Below are 8105 nucleotides of genomic sequence, written 5' to 3'. Positions count from 1 at the left end.
AGTCAGGCAGGTTCGGCGGCACTTTCGGCGGCCGAAACTCCCAGACAGAGGCGAAAGTCCTCTTTCGGGGGCAAGCTTCAGCAGCCGAAAGCTGCCTCCACAAGAGGGTTCGGCGGCCGAAAGTCCTTTCGGCTGCCGAACCTGGTTTCTCCCAAAGGGCAAAAACTTGGTTCAAACATGCACAAATGCCTCAAACTCATGCCATCATGTATTTAGCTCAACCAAAACATGCATACAAGCTCCTAGGGGTCTCAAACTACCTAAACCCCATCTACAACACATCAAGCATGCATTTGCAAGCCACATTGTTCAAAAACACAACATAAACTCATAAACCTAACTATAAGCTAAACATGCATTCTATCCCATAGATCTTCATAAAACTTACTTAAAACATGCAATGAGCTTAAGATCGGCTCTTACCTCTTGAAGATCGAGAGAGAGACGACCTAAACTTGGAGATGGGAGATTTACAGCTTCCTTGGGTCTCCAAGCTCAAAACTTGCTCAAAACTTGAAAATCTTCAAAACAAAGCAGAAACTTGTGAAAATCTTGAAAGATCTGAAGGAAGGGACTCAAGATTGGTGAGGGACGGCGGAGAGCTCACCTTGGCCGAAAATGGGGAGAAAAAGCTCGCCCATTTCGACTAAGGGACCCTTTTATAGTGGCTGGCCAGGCCACGTTCGGGGGCCGAACGTTTCTCCGCATGCATGCCATGTTCGGCGGCCGAACTTGAGGTTCGGCGGCCGAACCTGGACTTTCCTCACTTATGCCTTCGGGGGCCTAATGTAACGACCCGAAAAAAAATCGGACCGCTACCGGCGCTAGGATCCAGGTCGGCTTAAGGCCGCCGGGACCCGTAGCAAGCCTGACATAACCTGTAAACCTGTATAATCCCATACATGATCGACAACATGCATAAAAATTTAAACTTTTCTTTCATCATCCAACTCAACCTGAACATACATGCATAACCATAATCATGACCCCTCTGTGGGATCTCAACAATGCCTCAAAGAGCACTATAACGTGAGATGAGTTGGCTTACATCTGTATCATCAATTGTCTAAGATCATGCATCAACAAGGGATTACAATACTCATAGGGTCAAGCACATCTATAACCTCAATATATCTCATTACATAACATACTGAATCTCTTACATTACATTAATACAATTGTCATGTCCACAATCTAACTATTACATCAACATACTACAAAAACTCTGGCTAACCTTCTGGTCTACCCTGTACCTGCACATCTGGGGTTAGGGGAGAGGGGTGAGCTACAAAGCCCAGTGAGCAGAATAGTAAAACATTTAAAACATATGATAACATGAAATGCATCACATCACAGCTAATCACATCAAGGATGAACTTGTCACCAATAGTCCCCTACATGGACCAACTGTGCCAGGGGCGTAGAATGGGCCTCACTGGTCTTTCTCTTACATAACATAACATAACATGGTCCAACTGTGCCAGGGGCGTAGAATGGGCCTCACTGGTCTTTCTCTCACATAGTGCCAGGGGCGTAGAATGGGCCTCACTGGTCTTCCATATCGTATCATCATCATCATAGCATAGGGGGACTAATGGATCATTCAACATCCATCCACATCATCAAACATAATATGAAATGCACATATTCGTGGATACTAATGCAAACAACCTACTATATCTCATGGCATTCATGATGCATGGATCATGCTCAAAATTCATATTTCATTTATTTTAAAACTTAAAGTTTATTCCACTCACCTCTGGCTAGCTCTGACAAACTCTGTAGCAGCTGGCTCACTGCTGGGGTCCTCGGTTCCTCGGGTCCGAACCTACACAGGTGGACTCCAATGAGGGACCAAACATACATAAACATAACTCTAACATACTCCCCAAAAAACCCCCTAAAACACCATGAAACAATCACATAAAAACATATAAGAAATGGCTGAACAGGGCACTTTCGGCGGCAGGTTCGGCGGCCGAAAGTCCCTCCAGAGCCGAAAGTCAGGCAGGTTCGGCGGCACCTTCGGCGGCCGAAACTCCTAGACAGAGGCGAAACTCATGCATGTTCGGAGGCACCTTCGGCGGCCGAAAGTCCCAGACAGAGACGAAAGTCTCTTTTCGGGGGCAACTTCGGCAGCCGAAAGGCCTGCCTCACCAGCCATGTTCGGCGGCCGAAAGTGCCTTCGGCTGCCGAACCTGGTTTCTGCCAAAGGGCAGAAACTTGGCTCCTTTGTGCATTTTCGCCTCCAAACTCACCAATCATGCATATACCTCAGTTAAATCATGCATACAAGTTCCTAGGGGCCTCAAAACATCAAATACCCCAACTACAACACTTCAAGCATACTCAAACATGCCACATTGTTCAAGAATCACATAAAACCTAACATTTGCTTAAAAACTCATACAACCCTATACATGCCATTCTACCCCATAAAATCACTTAAAACTTACTTAAAACACATGAGGAGCTTAAGATCGGCTCTTACCTCTTGAAGATCGAGAGGGAGACGACCTAAACTTGGAGATCCACGAAAATGAGCTCCTGAGTTCCCAAAGCTCCAAAACTTGTTTCAACAGTTCAAAACCTTCAGTGCAAGCTTAAAACTCAAGAAAAATGGTGGGGATTTGGAGGAAAAACACTAGATTTGCAAAGGGAAGGTCGGAAGCTTGCTGTGGCCGAAAATGGGAGAAAGCTCGCCCATTTCGGCTAAGTGCCCCTTTTATAGGCGGCTGGCCAGGCCACGTTCGGGGGCCGAATGTGCCTCCGCATCCATGAAATGTTCGGCGGCCGAACTTGACTTTCGGCGGCCGAACCTGGACTGCCCTCACTCATGCTTTCGGGGGCCTAACGTGCCTCCAAAACGCATGCACGTTCGGCGGCCGAACTTGACTTTCGGCGGCCGAACCTGGGTTTTCCTCCAAAGACTTTTCAGGCAAAAACTCATTTAATTTCATACTTAAAACTATTAAAACATGAAAACATTTTTATAAAACATGATTCTACCCTTCTAGAGATCTCCGACATCCGAGATTCCACCGGACGATAGGAATTCCGATACCGGAGTCTAGCCGGGTATTACACCTAAGGCACTCCCGAAATGCCTGCATGTTCGGCGGCCGAACTTGAGGTTCGGCGGCCGAACCTGGGATTTCCTCCAAGGTTGTTTTCATGCAAAAACTCATTTCCTTTTTACTTAAAAGCATCAAATACATTAAAACATTTTATGAAAATATGGTTTTACCCTTCTAGAGGTCTCCGACATCCGAGATTCCACCGGACAGTAGGAATTCCGATACCGGAGTCTAGCCGGGTATTACAAACATTGTCTTTAATCGGACAATCATAAAGATTATGATTGAGCATAATAGAAATTATATAGAGGATAATGAACAATCAAGATAGGATTTGTCCCTCTCTCTAAGAGAGATATCTTCTGGGCCCCTTGATAAGTGAGACTGAGAAATGCATGGCCGTGCTCAAATGAATTGATAGTGTGATCAATATCATTTGAATTTATCAGTCTACTTAGATATCGAGAAATCATAAGTTTGAACATTATAAGTTTGACATTGACCATGACTTATGTTCAAACTAGATATCGTGTGACAAAGGATTAATACATGTTCTATTTATTAGGCTTTATCGGACTATTGATCCTCGTATTAGTTGGGTAGTCATAATGTCTTGCTAGAGACCACTTATGATTTATGGGTCTTGTAGGACTGGGCCTATTGCCAATTAATGTGAGCCTATTGGATCACACACAAAAGAACGTTGTTGATGTGCTATGACATATTAATGGGCTAAAAACCCAAAGCCCATTAATATAATTAATAATAATAATAATAAAGTGTTATTATTATTAAGGGTAATTTATGATTTAGTCCCTGGGTATTGCCATTATTAACAAGTCAGTCCCTGTATTTTCAGAAACCTATTAAAACGTCCTTATGTTTTCTCTCCGTCAACGAAATAGTCCTTCTGTCTATTTTTACCGTTAAAAATATAGTAAAAGACTAAATTACCCCCAATTATTTTTCTCCTCCTCCTCCTTCCTTTTCTTCTTCATCAATTCTTCTTCCTTTTGCTTCTTCTTCCTTTTGCTTCTTCTTCTTCTGCTTCTTCTCCTTTTTCTTCTTCAGCTTCTGTTTTTTCTCCTTCTTCTGCTTCTTCTCCTTTTTCTTCTTTTGCTTCTTTTTCTTCTTTTTCTTCTTTATCTTCTTCTTCTTCTTCTCATTCTTCTCCTTCTTCTTCTTCTTTTTCTTCTTTTTCTTCTTTCTCTCCTTCTTCTTCTTCTTCTCCTTCTTCTTCTTCTTCTCCTTCTTCTTCTTTTTCTTCTTTCTCTTCTTATTCTTCTTCTTCTTCTTCTTCTTCTTTTTCGGAGGAGGAGGAGGAGGAAGAGGAAAGAAAAGATAGGGACTATTTTGTTGATAAAAAGAAACAATAAGGATGTTTTAATAGATCTGAGAAAAGATAGGGATTATTTCGTTGACAAAAAGAAACAATAAGGACGTTTTAATATATTTCTAAAAATATAGGGAGAGACGATTTCGTTGACAAAAAAAAAACGATGAGGAGGGACTATTTCGTTGACTGAAATAAACGATAAGGATGTTTTAATAGATGTGAGAAAAGAGAGGGACTATTTCATTGATGGAAAAAAATAATAAGGACGTTTTAATAGATATGAAAAAAGATAAAAATATTTTAATAGATTTTTGAAAATGTAAGGACTAACTTGTTAATAATTACAATATACAAGGACTAAATAAATGGTTTTATTTGAGGGTAAAATTGGATTTTAAAAATTTTCTCTCTCCTCCTTTATCTAATTTTAATAGAAAATAGGACGGAAGGACTATTTCGTTGACGGAAATAAAACATAAGGACGTTTTAATAGGTTCCTGAAAATACAGGGACTGACTTGTTAATAATGGCAATATCCAGGGACTAAATCGTAAATTACCCTATTATTAATCATTAATATAATTAATAATAATAAAGTGTTATTATTATTAATATTAATTAATAATAATAAAGTGTTATTATTATTAATATTAATTAATAATAATAAAGTGTTATTATTATTAATTATTTATTATTATGAGATAATAATATTTAAAAGATCTGCAGTCTATCTGTAACTGTTACAGGTAAAAGACTCTATCACATAAGCTATTTGAGTATCTGTGAGATTGTGATAGTGGGTAACTGTGGAAGGATGATGTTAATTTTTGAGAAAAATTCAGTCTAACTATTGCAGATTGTGGAGCACATAATCTATCCATCTTTGAGAGAGCTAGCACTCTAGAAGGATAGAAGACATTCGTGTGGATACCATAAAGGGTGTTCGTTTGAAAAAGCAGCACCATCAGTCCGCCATTGTATCTTTTGGACGAGATTAACAGGTTAGTCTCATATCTTTCTTATGAAATAAACGAAGCACTCAGATTCTGGGAAAGGAAATCCGAGATTTTATTTTTCCGCTGCGCAATTTGGGTTGCAATAATCTCTGGATTTTCCAACAACACATAGATGTAGCTTCAACCCATAAATTTTGTGACAAACCCAACTCATTGAGCAAGGTTCTGACCTTTTCCATTATAACCCATAAATTTTGTGACAAACCCAACTCATTGAGCAAGGTTCTGACCTTTTCCATTATGGTCCTATTCAATCTTTCTGCAACACCATCCTGCTGTGGTGCATAAGCACATGTTCTATGCCTCTGGATTTCCTGCTTCTTGCAAAATGAATCAAACCTTTGATTACAGAATTTAAGACCATTGTCTATCCTCAATATTTTGATATTCTTTCCTGTTTGATTCTCCACTAAGCATTTCCATTTCACAAACTTCTCAAAAGCTTCATCCTTTGATTTCAGAAAAAGAATCCAAAACTTTCTCGAGTAATCATCAATAAAAGAGATGAAATATTGATATTTTGACAGAGAGAAAGGAATATTTGGTGATCCCCATAGGTCTGAGTGAATGAAGTCGAGAATTCACTTTGTTGTATGATTTCCAGTCTCAAAGGACAACCTGTGAGATTTACCAAACACACAATTTTCACAGAAACTTAGAGATGATAGACCGGTACTTTGAAGCAGACCCTTTTTTACTAGAGTCTCCATTCCCTTCTAACTCATATGTTCAAGCCTGTTGTGCTAGTGACAGGTTTGATCTGAGTAGCCTCGGATTAATTTGCTTCACCAGAAACAATTTTACCTTGCAAAACGTACAAACCTTCTATCAGCTCTCCTTTCATGATAACTCTGTAGCCTTTGACATTATTCATCATGCCTTTCTAAGCCTTATACCAACAATTATGCAATTCCAGTGCACTAAGAGAAATAAGATTTTTCTTGAGTTCAGGAATGTACCTCACTTGAGTTAACATCACGATCGAGCCATCATGAATCATGATCCGCACTATTCCAACTCCTTTAACGTTGTAGCTTGTGTTGTTTCCCATCTTGACTTTACCTTCATATCTTTCTTCAAATATGGCAAACCATTATTTTCTCGGGGTCACGTGGAAGGTGCAGCCTGAATCCAATATCCATTGTTCTTTAATCTTTAACTCAGTGATGGACAATACCTCTAAAGTTTCTGCAGTCAAAACTTTAGAATCTTGCATATTGCTATTTGCAATTGTTGTTTCATCATTCTCATACTAAGAAGCCTTATGATTGTTTTTCCTCGAGTAGCAGTCTTTCCTAAAATGATCTTTTTTGCCACAGTACCAGCATTTTGCTTTGCTTTTGAACTTTGATCTTGCCCTCGATTTGTTTTTACTTCTGTTTTTATTGTCTCTATACCCAGATCTTTCCCTTACTACCAAACCTTCACCCTGATTTGTTTTGGTTTTAACGGGCGTGCTCCTTCCATACATTATGGTGGATAATAGATTTTAATGCTAACCCAACTGGGTGAAAGAGACCACTCCTCTACTTTCCGTCTTCCTTAAAATAAGGGTTGTAATGCGTCTGGCCGAAGAGTCTCCAGCATATCTACCTGTATTAGTTCTTCAACACATCTTCAAATACTTGGCGTGTGCATAGGATTGGGCCTTGTTTGAGGCTTTAGGGCCTATTTTAAGTGGACAAGTGGGCCAATTTTTTCTAAATTATCATAAAGCTTATAACAATATAAATCTATATTTTTTGAAGGTATTAAAATTTTATTCTAATTGTACATTTAAATTAATTTATTTATTGAACAAAATTTTTGTTTTTATTTTAAATAAAATAAATTATTTTTAATCAAATAATTTAAGTAAAAAATATAATTTAAATTTCTTAGATAAAACTTTTCAAAATATTTATAAATCAAAAGTAATTATAAATTTAAATATGTATGATTCCATATTTTCAAATTAAATTACATCTGATCAAATAAAAAATAATATATTTTATAATTTCCTTGCAAATAATTTTAGTAAGTTTTAATGATTATTATTTATGGAAAAATATAATCATAGGAAACAATTCCTATAAAAGTATAAATTATAATATAAAACTAAGAGTTTACTAAAGTATATTATTTGTTATTAATTATTTTTACTATTTGAAAGTAATTTTATTATTTGATTAACATTATTTAGTCTTTTATATTTATAATTGATATTTAAAAAATTATATATAGTTTTTTATACTAAGAACTTAAATCTGTATTTATTTTCCTAATGATTGGAAGCCATGAAAAATAATAAAATAAATTATTTAGTAAAATTATTTATTTAATTAAATAAATTAAAATATTAAAATATAGAAGTAACAAAAATGCAAATAATTTATAATTGTAGTGATCAAATTGAATAGTCATAGATGGCGGGAATATTTTTTTTTTTAACTATATAGTTATTATTAAAATTAATTTTAAGAAATAAAGTAAAGCTATTAAAATTAAAATATTAATATTAATATTATTAATTCCTGACTTTTTTTTTTTACAATTTTTTTTTAATAAAAATATTCCCATAGACTCGGGTGTTCTGATGTTCCACAAGGGAGGTTGGGCCGTCCTAGCCGACAACCTCCCCTTTATTTTTTTTATAAGCTATTTAAAACTTTAAATAATTATATATTTAATTAA

Source organism: Manihot esculenta, chromosome 3 (genome assembly GCF_001659605.2).
Source record: "Manihot esculenta cultivar AM560-2 chromosome 3, M.esculenta_v8, whole genome shotgun sequence".
NCBI classification, from domain to species: domain Eukaryota; kingdom Viridiplantae; phylum Streptophyta; class Magnoliopsida; order Malpighiales; family Euphorbiaceae; genus Manihot; species Manihot esculenta.
The sequence above is the reverse complement of the archived record's forward strand: the minus strand, read 5'-3'. Positions refer to the sequence as shown.